This window comes from Felis catus, chromosome C2 (genome assembly GCF_018350175.1).
Source record: "Felis catus isolate Fca126 chromosome C2, F.catus_Fca126_mat1.0, whole genome shotgun sequence".
In the NCBI taxonomy this organism is placed as follows: domain Eukaryota; kingdom Metazoa; phylum Chordata; class Mammalia; order Carnivora; family Felidae; genus Felis; species Felis catus.
In genome coordinates, this window is record NC_058376.1 from 156,919,793 (window position 1) to 156,938,983 (window position 19,191).

The 19,191-nt window shown below is 39.4% G+C and overlaps 1 long non-coding RNA gene across 1 annotated transcript in view; it reads right to left on the bottom strand.

The window, feature by feature from the left end:
- LOC123380200 overlaps positions 1-10,158 on the bottom strand; it is a 48,139-nt gene extending 37,981 nt beyond the window's left edge. The window contains exon 1 of the long non-coding RNA XR_006585718.1: positions 9,024-10,158. This is a non-coding gene — a long non-coding RNA (uncharacterized LOC123380200). The remainder of the gene's footprint in view (positions 1-9,023) is intronic.
- Between the last annotated feature and the right edge of the window lie 9,033 nt (positions 10,159-19,191).

A 19,191-nucleotide genomic window follows, 5' to 3' on the forward strand; every position in this document is an offset into this window, starting at 1 on the left:
CTGTAATGTTTTTGTGCCCACAGTGACTGGGGAGTTCCCAAATGGTCAGGAATTCAGAATTCAGAAACCAAAACTCCCAGATCTCAAAAATCTTTAAAATAGAAACCAGAAGGCTCCAGTCTGGAATAGCACTTTACAAATGAGGTAAAGCAATTGACTAAGTTGTTAAAGGAATCAGGAAGGAAAAAGGAAGAAAATTGGGGAAAACGAGACCCTTGAGGGTAGTGTCTACACTTTATTACCTCCGTATTCATGTTGCCAAGCACGGTAGGTAGACATCTGTTGGACATCTATCATATTGGGTGCGATTTGCATTCTTTTCCTCTTACTCTGATACTGGGCCACTCCTTCCCTGTGGGGGAGTCATTTTGTGGGAATCTGGTGAGACTCTCACTGCTCACTAGCCCACGGGTGACAGGGACTGGCCATTCATTTCCTCAGGAACAGTGATTGATTCAGAAATAGGCACATGAACTAGCTGGGCCCCTTGCTGTTTTCCCACGGCTTTTCTTGCTTGTTTGTTGGACAGACTTTTCTGAGATATAGACATAGCTTCTGACTATAGGAAAAAAAATGAGGCTGTGAAGACTGTGTTTGAGCACCTCCCCCCCCAACCCAGCTGTCACTAAAAGTAGCCATGATCTTTTTTCTGTTTGAGCTAGCTTGAGTTGGGAAAGTCATTGGCAACCAAAAGAATTCCAACTAATGCCACCATGATGATTTAATGACATCCTTGAAAATAGGATTTTGAAAATAAATATGAAGATCAGCTGTCTTCCGACTCAATGAAACCAAAATGTAAGAAAATAAAATCCAACCACATCTTGAGAGAGTATGGCTTGCAAGAAGGAACAATTTGCAAATAGTACAATCTTTTAGACAATGAATGGAGGTCGTGAGGGAATCTACAAACTTTCTTTTTTTGTAGAATTTAAAATTTCTTTTAGAATTTAAAAGAAATCTGGAATTTCTTTTTTTTTTTTAGAATTTAAAATCTTTTAAACAATGAATAGAGGTCGTGAGGGAATCTACAAATTTTCTTTTTTTGTAGAATTTAAATTTTTTTTTAGAATTTAAAAGAAATTTAGAATTTCTTTTTTTTTTAGAATTTAAAATCTTTTAGACAATGAATAGAGGTCGTGAGGGAATCTACAAACTTTCCTTCTTGTAGAATTTAAAAAATTTTTTAGAATTTAAAAGAAATCTGGAATTTCTTTTTTTTTTTTTTTAAATTTAAAATCTTTTAAACAATGGATAGGGGTCGTGAGGGAATCTACAAATTTTCTTTTTTTTTTTTTTAAGAATTAAAACAAATTTCAAAAGTGGTATAGCTACCTGGATCTGAAGAATGAATAGCATCTCAAACACCTCTGAGAAGCCATCTGGGTGGCTCAGTTGGTTAAGTGTCCAACTCTCGATCTGGGCTCAGGTCACGATCTCATGGTTTGTGAGTTCGAGCCTCCTTCTCCCCTGTCAGTCTCTGGACTGGCAGCGTGGAGCCTGCTTGGGATTCTGTCTCTCCCTCTCTCTGCCCCTCCTCTGCTTGCATGCGTGCTCTCTCTCTCAAAATAAATCAACTCAAAAAAAAAAAAAAAAAAGACTTCTGAGAATGCAACTATAGCCTCTGTGTCTAAGTTGCACTAATTAGGAATAAAATGAAGCTGGGGCTCCTGGGTGGCTCAGTCAGTTAAGCATCTGACTTCAGCTCAAGTCATGATCTCATGGTTCCTGAGTTCGAGCCCGCATCAGGCTCCCTGCTGACAGCTTGGAGCCTAGAGCCCGCTTCCGATTCTGTGTCTCCCTCTCTCTCTGCCCCTCCCTTGTTTGTGTTCTAAATAAATAAATAAATAAAACCCTTAAAAGAATAAAATGAAGCTACATTTCCTTTAGTATCCCGATTGCAATGACTTATCCTGACTGCCCCTGCCTGCGTGCTGACTTTCCTGGTCTCTGCCCCTGGATGCCCTGTCTTTCCACCGAGTTCCCCAGACACTCTCTCACATGCCAGGGACACAATTACTCTCAGTCTTCTACTCTTGTCTTCTCATCAGCTTGCTTGACTGTCTGGGTTCTCCAAGAAGAGTCCGTGGTCAAGGAGCAGTCCTGTCTCCTGAATCTCCTACTGCCTCCTTGGGCTGCCAGAGCTGCGTGACTTCTTATGTGAAGGGAGGGAGACCGGCTTCCCTGTGAATGAAAACCTCACCTGGGGCCCGAGAGAGCACGAAAACCTCACCAGGTCGCTCTTGAAAGCATGGTAAGCCGTAAGTTCAAACACGGTCTCTCTCTCATGTACATATGTATGTACATACACACACACAGATGCACACACACACAGATACACACACACACAGGCAAATACACTGCTTTTTAGGCATAGAACACAACTCTTTCTCTAAAGTCCGTAGTCGGTCTGCCTACAGCCAGGACAAACTTGACCTTTGTCATAACAGTGTAGTAATATGGAACCTTCCACATTTCCATTAAAAAAATTTTTTTAAATGTTTTTATTTATTTTTGAGAGAGAGAGAGAGAGCGTGAGTGCAGGAGGGGCAGAGAAAGAAGGAGACACAGAATCTGAAGCAGGCTCCAGGCTCCGAGCTGTCTGTACAGAGCCTGACGCAAGGCTCAAACTCATGAACCTTGAGATCATGACCTGAGATAAAGTCAGACACTTAACTGACAGACCCACCCAGGAGCCCCTCATGTTTCTACTTTAAAAGAAGCTCTTCTGTTGGGATGAGCACTGGGTGTTGTATGGAAACCAATCTGACAATAAATTTCATATATTAAAAAATAAATAAAATAAAATAAAATAAAATAAATGCAAAAAAAATAAATAAAAGAAGCTCTTCAGTTTACTTTCTTTAGTGGGACTGGTATAATTGATCACTTTCTTCTTTATAATATTCTGTATTCTTTGGATTTTTACTCTTTTGTTTTGTATTGCTGTTTTATGAGTGGAGCATGGAACCCTCATCTCCCTTTTCCCATTACTCACTCCCTAATTGTCTTGCCCATTTCCTCTACATATATGGAGAATCATGCCAGACACTGCTATAATTTTTGCTTCAACAATCAAACATAATTTAGAAAACTCGAGAAGAAGAGCCTGTTATATTTATCCATATTTGTACTCTCCATTGTTCTTTCTTCCAGATGTTCCAAGATCTTTTACAATTTTCTTTCTTTTTGAATCCCTTTTGCCATTCTTTTGGGGGTGGTCTGCTGGTGACAAATTCTTTTAATTCTTCTTCCTCTGAGAGCGTCTTGATTTCCCCTTCATTCCTAAAAAGTATTTTCCCTGGATGTACAATTCCGAGTTCACAGTTCATTTCTTTAAACGTTTCAGACATGTTTTGCCACTTCCTTTTGGCCTCCATGATTTCGGATGAACAATCTGCTCTCATTCACAATGTTTTTACTCTATGAGTAAAGCATTGTTTCTGTCTCTTGCTTTCAAGATTTTTTTTCTCTGTCTTTAGTCTTATGGCGTGTCCTGGCAAGAATTTCTTTGGGCTTATCCTGTTTGGGGTTCAATAGCTTCTTGGATCTATAGGGTATACATGATGCCAGATTCAGAGACATGCCAGCCATTACTTTGTCAAACACCTTTTCAGCCTCATACTCTTTCTCCTCTCTGATGACACAAATGAAAGCCTTTCAGTCTGTTTTCTTTCCACCATTCATTTTCGGCAAGTTTCATTGATCTAACCTTAAACCCATCAATTTATTCTCACCTCCTCTGCAGTCAGCTGTTGAGCCCATCCAGTGAGTTTTCATATTTTATTATGGGTTTCATTTCCACAATTTTTACCTGACTCTTCTTTATAATTTCTGTTTCTTTGCCGAAACAGAATTTCGGCATCACAATTTCTCATTGAAGCATTCTTTATGATGGCGGCTTTAAAATCCTTGTCAGATAATTTCAACGTCTGTTGTCATCTGGTCTTGCCATCTGTTGATTGTCTTTTCTCATTCCAGCAGAGATTTTCTTCTTTCTTAGGAAAATGATTGATGTTTTAAATTAGTTTCAGGCACTTTGGTTATTGTGTCATGAGACTCTGGATCTTATTTAAATCTTCAGTTTTAGTGGGTTTCCTCTGACACTGCCCCCCCCCCCACCCCAAGAGGAAGGATGATGCCACCATTCACTGTCAGGTGGGATGGAAGTCCAAGGTCTTCCTGTGGTGTCCTCTGAGACTTCAGAAGATGGAGGTGCTTGTTCCTGACTGATGAGGATGGAAGTCCTGGCTCCTCACTCGGCCTTCTCTGACACCACCTCAGTTGGGGCAGAGGTGGAGAAAAGGAATGCTCCATCCCAGTTCAGTGAGGGCAAAGTCTAGGTCTCCCGCTCAGTCTCTGTTGATAGGGGTGCAGGTGGGGCTCAGTTTTTCCTGTGGCATTTGACTGCAGTAGGCTACTTATTGTCTACAAGTTTTCATTCTTGCTAGACGGCCACCATCCTTTGGTGTAGAGGTCTACATCTGTGTTTTCGTCTACATCTGTTGGCATTTCTGTGTTGTTAGCCTCTCCAGCACCCAGCTGAGACTAAGAAAATTCAGGGAACTCAGTGCATGCCATTCTTTGGGTTCTGAACTCCCTAGCCATTCTTTTTCTTTGCTCACGTTTTCAAGGTCTTCTTCAATTTATTTTATATATGATATCCAAGGTGTTTAGTTGCACTTAGTAGAAGGAATAAGAAGTGTGTCTATTCTATTTCATCTGCAACCGGAAGTTTCTTTAGTGTACTTTCCATACTTAAAAGGCTCAGCTGGGAGTCATATTGTTTGTATTTAAGTCCCAACTACGCCATCTGAGATCATTCTTTGAGTCTCTGTTTTCTCATCTGTGAAATGGAGATTAAATTAGCACTTGCCTCATGGGGCTGTAGTAAGAATCAAATGAACACACACACACACACACACACACACACACACACACACACACACCCAGTACCAGTGGCTGGCCCAGTAAGTGCTCAACAAAGCACTGAGCAGTTATTATTTACAGTAGCATAAGGTATATATCTACTGGATAGATTGGCCCCACCCATGGGTTAGCAGGCTGTAGTTTCTCCTTCCAAGGTTTTGTGCTAGCTATTATGTGCCAAAGAAGGTGTCTCAAGTCCACTCCTGAATTAGCCCACACTTGAACCCAACCTCTTGATTGCACTGTACCTTACTTAAGGTTTCAATCCTCAGTACCAACAGCAGGCCCTTCCCTCCTGGGCACCATTTCCCATATAATTGCTCCGGGAAATTGGAGCTTTCTACTTTCCACTGCCTCAAGTGTTCTTAGAGATCTCTCCTTAGTTTCCTCCAAAGCACCTTATATAACAGGCTCACCAAACGTTTTAACATTACACACACACACACACACACGCACACACACACACGTATATATGTTAGTACAGAGAAAACGGAACTTTAAAAGTGTATATCAATCATCACTACTCCTAAATCAGCCATGCTACAAAATCTTGAGTATTTTGTGTCAGCTGAAAGCTCTTGAAAGTGTTTGTCCAAATAATACAGCTCTTACAACCTATAAAGCAAAAGACAGCACAGTGATTGGACAAGTCTATACGTTTTGCTGCGCTCACGAGCATAGCTACCATCTGTCACCATGCAGTGCTCTTATAATATCATTCACCGTATTCCCCATGCTGCACCTTTCATCCCTGGGACTCATTTATTCCATAACCGGTAGCCTATACCTCCCACTCCCCCTCATCCATTTTGTCCATCCCCCCAACCTCTCCCCTCTGGCAGCTATCGGTTTGTTCTCTGTATTTATGGGTCTGTTTCTGCGTTTTTGTTTGTTTTGTTTTTTTAGATTCCACATGTAAGTGAAATCCTATGGTATTTATCTTCCTCTGACTTATTTCACTTAGTATAACCTCCTCTAGGTCCATCCACGTGGTTGCAAATGGCAAGATACAAAGATAGTTTTTAAAACAACAGTATTTATCTTGTCCCTATACCATTAAAAACAATCTACAACAAAGGAGTATTGAAACCATCTTTTAAAAAGTGTTTTCTGTGTCTTTCTACTAAGAATTCAAACATCTTAAGAAATAATTAAATAGCTCTAATTCATACAACTATACACTCTTCAAATAAAGATACATCTTTTCATGCATCCAAGAACTAGTCACAAAATATGATTTTTAAAAACAATATATTTCAAAAAAAATAGAAATAGCATAGGCAACATTAGTTTTTGGCAATATTATTTTGTACCAGCCATAATTAAATTAGAAATTAATAACAAAAGTATACCAACAAATCATAAACATTTTTTGTATCAAGGAGGATATTGAAATGAGATGTGAAAACAGTGAAACATCTGAGATACACACAAAGCAGGTGCTTGGAGGAAAAGGGAAAGTCTTAATCCTGAATTTTTTAAAAAAGCAAGATTGACAGTAAAATAATTCAATGTACAAATCAAGAAATCGGAAAAGCACAGGAAAATAAGTCTAATGGTATAAAAGTTAATGGATTAATAAAGATAAAAGCGGAAGTTAGAAACTGAAAACACTGGCAGATCCGAGAAATTAAATCTGAAACCTAATTCTTCAAAAATAAAGCAAGATAAGTCAACTGTTATTCAATTTAACTAAGGTTAAAAGAGTAAAATTATGAATGCAGAAAATAAGAATTTATACGAGAGACTCAAACATAGATACAGGAGAAATTAAAAGATTTAGGAGCGACCACCTTGTACATCGCTATAAAATAAATTTGAGGACCTGGTCCAAATGAGGGATTACTAAAACTGATCTCAGAATGGAAAGAAAATATAGGGACTGATTACCATAGAAAAAGCATATGTGGGGGCACGGGGATGGCTCTGTCAGTTGAGCACCTGACTCTTGATTTTGACGCAGGCCATGATCTCATGGTTCGTGAGTTCGAGCCCCACATCAGGCTCTGCGTTGTCAGTGCGGAACCTGCTTGGGATTCTCTCTCCCTCTCTCTCTCTCTCAAAGTAAATAAATAAACATTTAAAAAGTGTGTGTATGGGGAAATATTAAAGAGGTATTCCCTAGAAGGTGCCCTGATACAGATATTTTTACTTAAGACTTCTACCAAATCTTCAAGAAATAATGACTTTGTGCTTCTATGTTCTAAAGTATGCAAGGATAAGACTTCTAAATTTCTGAAGAAGTGAATATAACTACAAATACAATACAAAAAAATAAAATTATAGTTCAATATCACTTATGAATATGTATATAAAAATCCTAAGTAGCAATACCCATAAAAAAACTCCTAAATACCATATTAGCAAGCAGTTAAGAAATATATTAAACAAATAATATAACTTGACTAAGTGGTATTTACTCCATGAATGCCAGGATTTTTCAGTAATTCACCATTTAGTAGAGAAAAAGTGGGAATATAATATAATTATCTCCACATACATTGAAAAGCATTTGATGAAGCCCAACATCCATTTTTTAGAACAGCTCTTAATAAAATAGGAATACTAAGATGGCTTAGTCAATAAATTATATTGAGATAACTGGCTATTCACCCAGAAAAGAGAATTGGATGACTGCTTCTCACTTTACACGAAAACAAATTACAGATGCACGAGATTAAATTTAAAAAGTAAACTTATTAAAGTATTAGAAGAAAATATGACAGAATTTCCAAAAGAATCTTGAGCAAGGAAAAAACTTGCCCAGCACCACACAAAAATCAAGAAACAACAGATTTGTATATTCCACTACCTAGAAACAGAAAACAAAGCTGCAAAGCATTGAAATTCCATAAACAAAGGAAAAGGAGAAATGATAAACTTGGAAAAATATTCATATCACATCACAGTTAATTTTCCTACACAGTGTCTACAAATTAATAATAAACAGCCAAAAGCCAATATAACAATGGCGAAGAACATAACTAGATAATGAACAGAAAGAGAAATGCAGATGGTTCTTAAACATATAATACATGCATAATCTCATTAATTACAAGAGACACCTTTTCTTTTTTTTATGTTTATTTACTATTTTTGAGAGAGAGAGAGACAGAGTGCCAGTGGGGGAGGGGCAGAGAGAGAGACACACACACACAGATCCCAAGCAGGCTCCAGGCTCTAAGTTGTCAGCACAGAGCCCAATGCAGGGCTCGAACTCACGAATTGTGAGATCACGACCTGAGCTGAAGTCAGATGCTTAATTGACTGAGCCAGCCAGGCGCCCCAAGAGACTCCTTTTCTTATATGCCAAACTGACTACACATCATGTTGGGGAGGGTTGGAGAAATAGCCATTCCCTTCTATTTTTAGTGATAGTGAGAACTGATTTAACTTCTGTGGAAAGCACCTTAGCAATATCTGCCCAAATTCAAATACACGCACCCTTCGACTCAGGAATTTCACTAATAGGAATTTATCCTACAAAAATATTCATAATTTCTGATATTTCATACGAAGATTCACTATAGCATTGCCATATATATTTATTTAATAGCTAAACATTGCAAATCTACATGTCCAAAATTAGGGGGCCAATTTCCTAATTACAGTAGATACATGCAACGGAGTACTCAACAGCTTTTACAGAAGGAAGAATACTGTGTGCACTGGGTAAGAAACATCTCCCAGACACATTCTCAAATAAAAAGGCAAAACAGTGAGAGTGTATGATACAATCTGTTTATATAAAACAAAAATAAACCCACAAAAATGCATATTTAATACAGCTATTTTATATGCACATACTATGCATTTTCCTATATTTCTCTAAGGTGACCCGAGACACCGGCAATCCTGGTTACCTCTTAAGAGTGAACTGGGTGCCTTGAAGGAAAGACGCAGACGAAGATACCCTTGTCTTACGTCAGATTCTCTAGACACCGAGGCTGAGATAGGGATTATTGAATGTGTGATTTCAGGAGAAGGGGAGATAAGAAGGATAAGGCAGGGACCAAAAGCTAAGCAAGAAGGTGTCTTAGCTGGAGTCTAGACTAAGTTCTGGAGTGTGCGTTTTGTCCCAGCGTTGGTCCTACCTTGAAACAAAGGGCCCGGGTCTTGGTACCTTTATCCGTCAATCCTTGGCTGTGAGCTGCCTCTGGAGGAGGGAGGATCCTCTCGGGAGGCTGTTATTGGCTAAAGGCAATGGTCTAGGAAAGGAGCAGCTCTGAGCAATTAGCAATCAACCTCCAGAGCAGCGGGGGAAGGAGCGAGATTAGAAGCAGGGATCCGGGCCCAATAGTTGCCTACTGCAACCTCACTGTACTTTTTGAAAGCTGTAGAGTATGTACGGACCTCTTCCAAAAAAAAAATTTTTTTTTCAATTAAAAAATCAGTATTACAGAAGGGTCTCTTGGTGGTTTGTCTAGATTCTAAATTCAGCATGAATGCCAAAATTTAAACGGGAAAAGTTAGCCTTAGACATCCTTAGCAGGGCTCCAATTTAGGACCAGATGTTAGTCATTTTTTCCCCCAGGATTGGAACAAATTGTGTTTTTTTGGACGAACACCACGTGAAATAGTTGGCTTGCATTTGTGTGACCTTCTGTTTGAAACATTTACCACGTTAAACACTGGACTTGTATTCATTGGTGCGAGGCCCCGGGACATGGAGAGGAACGGAGGGAAGAGTGGAGTTTTATGTACCGTCACTCCAGGATGGAATCGTGTGTGGGTCTGTAGCCTTTATTTTTCCATACTAAATGTAGTCGTGAGTGTAGCACGTGTCACACAGAAAAAATTACCCGGACTGGACAAAATGAAAAGATAAGTAAGGGATATTTTAACATCGTATTAGAGAATTTTCTAACAGACTCACCTGAGTTGTAGCTCTCAAGAAATATCACTTTGAGCACTGATTCGGGCCCAGATGTCTCCTAACTCCGTAAAGTTAGATGTTAACTTGTAAAACTTGCAAGGTACGATTCCCCTCCCCCCACCCCCAATCTGGTAAAGAAGACGAACCCAAAGGTTATGGTTTTATTGCCTTGTGGGATATGATCCTGTTCCATGTCTAACTCGGCAATGTGATTTCAGCATCCCTGTTCCCCCTGACGTTTCCATCTCAGTTTCTCATATCCTCGTCAAACTATTTTCTCTGTTTTCTGTTTTCTTCATTAGTGAGTTAAGTAAAATATTGACATGTACTAATTATCTTGATAATCATGCTTTTTAAAAAATTTTTTAATGTTTATTAATTTTTGACAGAGAGAGAGAGAGAGAGACAGAGCATGAGCGAGGGAGGGGCAGAGAGAGAGAGAGGGACACAGAATCTGAAGCAGGCTCCAGGCTCTTAGCTGTCAGCACAGAGCCCGACGTGGGGCTCGAACTCACGGATCGTGAGATCATGACCTGAGCCGAAGTCGGACGCCCAATCGACTGAGCCACCCAGGCGCCCTGATAATCATGCTTTTTAAAAAATTTGAGAAAGTATGCTTTTTCAGTATGAATTAACAGAATGTACATTTATGTGGTTAAAAGCACACACTATGTAGCTTGCTAAAAAATAATACATTGACTGACAGTGAATCCCAGTGGAATAAAACACTACTAGATTCGTTATACATTATCTTCTCTCTGGAGGGCATGGTTGCATGTGTTTTAATCTAAGCTTATGAGACTCGCCTGGCTGCTGAAGTACTTGATGTGTATAGATAGTGCTTTGAAAAATAGCTTCACCAGAAAGAGAATAAAAAGGAAAACATTCATGTATTTTTCCTGATGCATTTCCCCCCCAAATCCACGTACCATGTTTAAGCAAATAAAAATATAGGACATCTAGTTAAATTTGAACTTCATGTGAACAATTAATAATTTTTGGTATACGTCTGTCCTAAATATCATGTGTACTTTATCTGAAAAGCTTACCTGGGGTATCTCAGAGGTCAGATGGGATTGTAGGAAACTTGGGGCAAGAAGGTGATTGGCCGCAATGCCAGAAATGCAAAGGGCCATAGGCACAGACTGAGTGCTGTGCTCCGAATACCAAAGGCCAAACCCAGGATGTAGAAACCTGTTCCAAGTTCATTCCGAGGAGTGAACGATAAGCGTTGAGTGAGAAGCCGGGTGGCAATGGAACAGAGCAAACAGCTAGAGCCAGAAATGGGGCCAATCTGGAGAATTCACAGAGCTGCTCTGAAGGTTAATGTGGTGAGTGGGTTCTTACTGCTCTGGAGGGTCCATCCAGATGAAGGAGTTGACTAGACATATCTAAAATTTCAGGGTCAGGGAAGACATATTTTTAAAATTGTGGCAAAACACATATAACATAAAATTTACAGTTTTAACCATTTTAACTGTACAATTCAGCGGCATTAAGCACATTCATGGGGTTGTACAAACCATCACCACCATCAATTTCCAGAACTTTTTTCGTCTTCCTGAGTAGCACCTCTCTATTCACTTATTCATAACTCCCCTGTCCCTGGTCACTTCTACTATGAATTTGCTTACTCTAAGTACCTCATACAAATGGAATCATACAATCTTTTTCTGTGTCTGGCTTATCTCCCTAAGCATAATGTTTTCAAGGTTCATCCATGTTGTAGTATATATTAAAATTTCATTTCTTTATTTTTTAAATTTTTTATTAAAAAATCTTTTTTGATGTGTATTCATTTTTTGAGTGACAGAGAGACAGCACAAGCAGGAGAGGGGCAGAGAGAGGGAGACAGAATCTGAAGCAGGCTCCAGGCTCTGAGCCATCAGCACAGAGCCCGACGCGGGGCTCGAACTCAAACGGTGAGATCATGACCTGAGCTGAAGTTGGACACTTAACTGACTGAGCCACCCAGGCGCCTCAGAATTTCATTCCTCTTTAAGGCTGAATACATACCCACCGTATGTGTATACACACACACACGACACATTTTGTTTACCCATAAAAAGGACATGTTTGTAAACATTTTTTATTTGTAAAAAATAATTTTTTGTATACATTTAATTTTATTTTTGTAAATATTTTATTTCATAATTTTTTAATTTAATTTTTTGCAAGCATTTATTTTATTTTAATTTATTAACACTTATTTATTTATTTATTTTGAGAGAGACAGCATGTGCAAGCAGGGGAAGGGGCAGAAAGAGAGAGGTAGAGAAAGAATCCTAAACAGGGTCCGAGCTGTCAGCACAGAGCCTGATTGATGCAGGGCTCTATCCCCTGAACCATGAGGTCATGACCTGGGCCAAAACCAAGTGTTGGATGCTTAACTGACTGGGCCACCTAGGGCCCCAGACATTTTATTTTTTAATTTTCCTATGTAAGATGCCTATTCCTATATTATGTCATAAGGAGAACATTTTATTTTAATTTTTCTACGTTTTTATTTGCTTATGTATTTGTTGTTAAAAAAATACCCATTCCATATTTACATGTATTAAAATACAGCCTTAAAATGAAAAAAAAATCGAGGAGTCGGCACAATGTTACATTAGTTTCAAGTGTGCACCAGAGTGATCCAACTCTCTGTACGTTATGCCATGGTCACCACAGGTGTAGCTACAGGTCACCATCCAATGCTGTTACAGTGTCATTGCTTGTATCCTTTCTGCTGTGCCTTTTCCTGTGACTTATTTCCTCCATAACCGGAAGCCTGTATCTCCCACTCCCCTTCACCGGTTTGGCCGATCCCCTCACCCCCTTTCCTCTGGCAACCATCAGTTTGTTTTCTATATTGATGGGTCTGATTCTGCTTTTTGTTTGTTTATACATTTGTTTTGTTTTTAGATTCCACATATAAGTGAAATCATATAGTTTTTATCTCTCTTAGCCTGACTTACTTCACTTAGCATAGTTCCCTCTAGGTCCATCCATGTTGTTGCAAATGCAAATTATATATGCATATGTGTCTGTGTGTGTATATATATGTCTATCTATCTTCCTTATTTTATATATATATATATATATACACACACACACACAGATTATATATATATATAATCTTCCTTATCCATCCATTGATAGACACTTATGTTGCTTCCATAATTTGGCTATTGTAAATAATGCTGCAATAAACATGGGGGTGTGTATATCTTTTGGAATTGGTGTTTTCATTTTCTTTGGGGAAACACCCCGAAGTGGAATTACGGTATCCGTGGTATGTCTATGTTTAATTGAGGAACCTCCATACTGTTTTCCACAGTGGCTGCACCAGTTTACATCCCTACCAACAACAGTACACGAGGGTTCCTATTTCTCCACGTCCTTGCCAACACTTGCTGTTTCCTGGCTTTTTTATTTTGGCCATTCTGACAAGTATGAGGTGGTTTTGATTTGCATTTTCCTAATGAGTGATGTTAAGGATCTTTTCATGTATCTGTTGACCATCTGTATGTCTTCTTTGGAAAAATGTCTATTCAGGTCCTCTGCCCATTTTTTAATCAGATTGTTTGAATGATACCTACTTAAAACTGCTCTAGGGGCGCCTGGGTGGCTCAGTCAGTTAAGCGTCCTACTTCAGCTCAGGTCATGATCTCAGGGTGCATGGGTTTGAGCTCCGGGTCGGGCTCTGTGCTGACAACACAGAGCCTGGAGCCTGCTTTGGAGTCTGTCTCCTGGTCTTTCTGTTCCTCCCCTGCTCCCTCTCTCTCTCTCTCTCTCAAAAATAAATAAAGATTAAAACATTTTTTTCTAATTGCTCTAGAGTCTTTGGATAGACTGGGTAGCTCTGTTAACTTGGGCTAGGCTTTTGTGATCTCAGCTGAATTGCCTGTCATATCTGTGGGACCTTCTAGGTTGGCTGGGAGCTGGCTAGTCTGGGGCAGCCTCACCGAGGGTGACTTATCTCGCTCCATGTGGTCACTTATCCTCCAGTAGGCTACCATGATCACGTGGTAGTAAAATAGGGAGAAGGGTAGAAGGTGTCTCTAAGCCTAGGGTTGGAATTAACACGATGTCCCTAAGCCTAGGGTTGGAATTAACACGATGTCCCTCTTGCCTCATTCTTTGTGGTCAAAGTAAGTCACAAGGCCAAGCTGGATTCAAGGGATGAGAAATGAGTCCAGCTTTTGATGGGAGGACCTCAAAATTCATGGCATCTGGGGTGCCTGAGTGGCTCAGTTGGGTAAGCATCCAACTTCGGCTCAGGTCATGATCTCGTGGTTTGTGAGTTCGAGCCCTGCGTCGGGCTCTGTGCTGTCAGTGTGGACTCCCCTTCGGCCTCTGTCTCCCTCTCTCTCTGCCCCTCCCCTGCTCACTCAAAATAAATCTCTCTCAGAAATAAGTAAACATTAAAGAATTTTTTTTAATCATGGCATCTATCCATATATGGGGAAGGAAATAATTGTGGCCATCTTTGCCAAAAGGCTACCACAACATAAATAATAACATCATTTTATAAGTTCGTTTTCTATTTCTCAAATTGATCTACAGAATCCATGCAACCCCTATCAAAATTCTGTGGGTTTTTTTTTTTACAGAAATGGACAAGCTTATTCTAAAATTCATATAAAATTTTAAGGGACCAAGAAGAGACAACACATTCTTGAAAAAAAAGAAGAGTAAAGTTTGAGGATTTACACATCCCAATTTAAAAACTTACTACAAAACAACAGTAATCAAGACAATGTATTGGCATAAGGATAGCAATGTAGAACAATGGAATGGAATTGGGATATAAATAAACCTCCATAAATAAATGTCTGCATCTATGGTCAATCGAAACTTGACAGAATGCCAGGACCGTTCAGTGTGGGAACAATAGTGTTTTCAGTAATTGGTGCTGGGACAACTGGACGTGGAAAAGAATGTGGTTGGATCCCTATCTCACATCACATTCAAAATTGAACTCACAGCAGATCAAAGACCTAAATATAACAGCTAAAACATGAATGCTCTTGGAAGAAAATGTAGTAAATCTTCATGACCTCCTTCCTATTTAGCAATAGATTCTTAGACGTGATACCTAAAATATGAGCAACAAAAGAAAAAAGTAGACTATTTGGATATTTTGAAATTAAATACAATTTATTGTTAAATTGGTTTCCATACAACGATAAATTGGATTTAAGCCAAATTGAAAACTTCTAGTGTCATGTTTCAAACAACACTATCAAGAAAATGCAAAGAAACCTACAGAATGGGTGAATGTATTTGCAATCATATATCTGATTAGGGACTTATATCTAGAATATATAAAGAACTTTTAAAACTCAGTATTAAGAAATGTAACCTAATTTTACAATGGACAGGGGAATCTATAATTTATGTTTGTAATAATTTTTTAAATGTTTGTTTGTTTTTGAGAGAGAAACACACTGAGACACACAAGAGAGGGGCAGAGAGAGACTGGGAGACACAGAACCAGAAACAGGAATCCAGGCTCTGAGCTGTCAGCACAGAGCCCGACACGGGGCTCAAACTCAGAACGGCAAGATCATGACCCGAGCCGAAGTCAGATGCTTCACTGACTGAGCCACCCAGGTGCCCTGGACAAGGGATCTAAATCGACATGTCCTAAAGAAGATATAGAAATGGCCAAAAAGCACATACAAAGACGCTCAATGTAATTAATCATCAGGGAAATACAAATCAAAACCACAAGCTCCCACCTGACACCCATTGGGATGGCTATCATTAGAAAGTCAGATAATAAAATGTTGGTCACAGGAACTGATCACAAAAGATCACATAGTGCATGATTCCATTTATACGATGTGTCCAGATACACAAACCCATAGAGATAGAAAGTAGATTACTGTGGCTCCTGGGTGGCTCAGTTGGTGGGACGTGCGACTTTGGCTCAGGTCATGATCTCCCGGTCTGTGGGTTCGAGCCCCGCGTGGGGCTCGGTGCTGACAGCTCGGAGCCTGGAGCCCGCTTCGGATTCTGTGTCTCCCTCTCTCTCTGCCCCTCCCCCACTTGTGTTCTGTCTCTCTCTGTCTCTGAAGAATAAGTAAATGTAAAAAAAAAAAAAATGAGGAAAAAAAAAAGAAAGTAGATTACTGTTTGCCAGGGGTCAAGGGAAGAGGGAATCAAGAACGCCTGTTAATAGGTATGGAGCTTCTTTTTGAGGTGATTTAAATGTTCCAGAATGAGAGGGGAGTGACGGTCGTACAACATCAAGAACACCCTAAAAACCTCTGGGTTGTACCCTTTAACATGGTGAGTTTTATGTTACAAGCATTTTATCTCAATAAAAAAATTGTAGCTGGTTTTGTGTTGCAGACATTAAGACTAATGGTTGCATACACTTCTATTTAAGGGGAGCTCATTAAGTCATTGATCCCCTCATTAAATCGAGGTGAATTATTTTAAGCAAACTTAAGTACACTTAAAAAAGTTTCAGTAAAAGTGCTCAAGTGTCTCTAGCTTCTCACGGCTCTGACGTACACCGACTATAATTTGCATCCCTACACCCTCTTTACATGACCGTGCTTACTTGTGGGAAGAATAAGAAACTCAACCATTATTCTAGGCTCACGGTTTTAATTAGTGTAATTATATAAATCCGAGGGAGTTTTAAAAAGCATTTGCTCGACGTTAAAGTAGGTTTTAATAGCTGTAATTTTCAGATTTAACTATTTGGCCTAAATATTCTTATTTACACATTTATACAAAAAAAAAAAAAAGGAAGAATGAATTACAGGCATTTCTGTTTTTGGAGTCCTTCCCTGGTTCACATTATGACAAAATGCTTTTGTATTTAGGACAAAGATCAATATGGAGTGATTCAATAACAAATCGATCGTGAATTACAAGTATTGCCATGGTCACACTACAGCTAACGTTAGTGCAAGAGGGCGACAGCGTGCATCTAAATAATTACTATCTGCTTTGTCTATGAAATGTTACGCAAATAAATTTTTAATTCATTACTTTTTCCGTAACTAAAGCTCTTGTCTCAGAAGTGTGTCTCTTGAAACCTACCTTGCCGAATGTTTAACTATTACTATTTTATACATTTAAATTAAAGTACGATTGATATCTGGGACTTGGAAGATTCTTAAATTTTTGAATAAGAAATGAATTTATTGATTTAGAAAAGATAATGCCCAGAGTTGATAAGGATGTGGAAAAATAGACACTGTCAATACTCTTTGCTGGAGATATAAATTGCTGCGAACCTTCCGGAAAACAACTTGGGTTCAAAAACACAGCAAGATTCTGAAACTTTATGTAATCTTTGACCCAAATATTTCAATTTTAGAAATATGTCCTAAGTGGGGCGCCTAGGTGGCTCAGTCGGTTGAGCATCCGACTTCAGCTTAGGTCATGATCTCACACTCCGTGGGTTCGAGCCCTGCGTCGGGGTCTGTGCTGACGGCTCGGAGCCCGGAGCCTGCTTCAGATTCTGTGTCTCCCCCTCTCTCTGCCCCTCCCCTGCTCATGCTCTGTCTCTCTTTGTCTCAAAAATAAATAAAAACATTAAAAGAAAAAAAAGAAATATGTCCTAAGAAGATAATTGGGTTAATGTGCAAAGTTTTGTTCGTTGTATCACTGTTTCTATATAAAAACTGTACTGGGGGCGCCTGGGTGGCTCAGTTGGTTAAGCATCCGACTTCAGCTTAGGTCATGATCTCGAGGTCCATGAGTTCGAGCCCCACATCAGGTTCTGTGCTGACAGCTCAGAGCCTGGAGCCTGCTTCAGATTCTGTGTCTCCCTCTCTCTCTGCCCCTTCCCCACTCATGCTCTGTCTCTCTCTGTCTCAAAAATAAATAAAAACATTAAAAATAATTAAAAATAAAAATAAAAACTGTACTGTATGCCATCTACATATCTACCAGTAGGTATTAAGTTAAGGTTGACATATTTATGCAAGAAAATACTCTGTGGCCATAAATTGATATTCCTTACTATGGAACGATGTCCAAAACACATAATTGATGGAAAAAAGAACCATTAAGATGGTTCACAGAGCCTTTACACTTTCTATATTTTCTGAATTGTTGCAATGAGCATGTGTTACATTTATAGTCATAAAGGTCAATAAAATGATTTCTATCTCACAAGGAAAGATGCCTTTCTGTGCAGTAACCGGTGGTTACCCCTTTCTACCTTATCCTTTTTAACTACTAGATGTCATTCTTATCCTAGGACTTCTTTGAGCTTCCCCACTACACTACCCTGAAAGGAAGGCAAAGTGGATATCTCCCTCCTGTCTGACAGCCTAAAAGATGTCACAATCGGGCCAAAGTTCACATGAGCTGAGGACACTGACGGCCAATTCCAGAGTCGTTAGCTAGTTGCTGCATTCAGGGTTCTTAGGTAGAGAGTCGCTACAATGTTTTACAATTAAGTTTGCTTGACGCCTCTTGCAGTCGCTTTAAGGAGCTAAGCACAGGTCACCCTACTGACCTCACCAAACCCTCAGCCTTGGGGACTCAGCCTTGGGGACTCCCTCAGCCTTGGGGACTCTCCTAATCCTCTGACATTCCTCTCTACTGTCCATCCCATCCCTCCTGTTCTCCGTCCAGGAGAATCCTGCATAGGCTTCCTTCAAGGGGCCTTTAATAACTTAGTTGGTCTCATTTTATTGGGGGTAGGAGAAACAGTCTGCTGACAACTCTGTTTCCATCGTGTTAAGTATCAGCTGTACTGAAACCACACATTAATGTGCTTTGGTCACCTGGATGAAAAGTTCATTTCACTTGGCTACTCTTAAGAGAAAAAAGTCCCATACCTATGATCTTGTTCTATAAACTTAAAGATGACATAAATAAAAGGTAGGAGGATAGGACATTCACAAGTTGACATGAGCTGTTTTAGTCATAAATATCCTTTCTTCCAGGAAAAAAAAAAAAAAAAAAAAAGGAGGGGGATAGTACGGAGCTCACCAGCCTCAGAAGTGCCACCTGTCCAAGAATTGTGTGCAAGTCATATTATCACTGTTCTTATATAACATGGCACCCCCATGGTTGACTTCCAATAAATGTCCACTAAACATAAAGGGAGCTAATGTTGCATAGAAACAATATAAATTTTATATATTCAGTTGTGCACCGCTGTTGGATCTTGATATGCTGAATGTTTGCAAGAAGGCCTCCGCTATAGCCAAGTTAGATCCAAATTCACAATGAAATTGGCAAAGTTTCTCTTCTTGAAGAGGAAAATTGCACCCTACGGAGAATACTGACATCCGTAATTCTGTAATTGAAAGCAGTATTTATGAAAGAGAGAAAAGTTTTAGTGATCAGAGGAAATGAAAAAAAAAAAAAGTAAAACATATTTGTCTCAAAATAGCCAAGAGTGGACATATTTCTCAAAG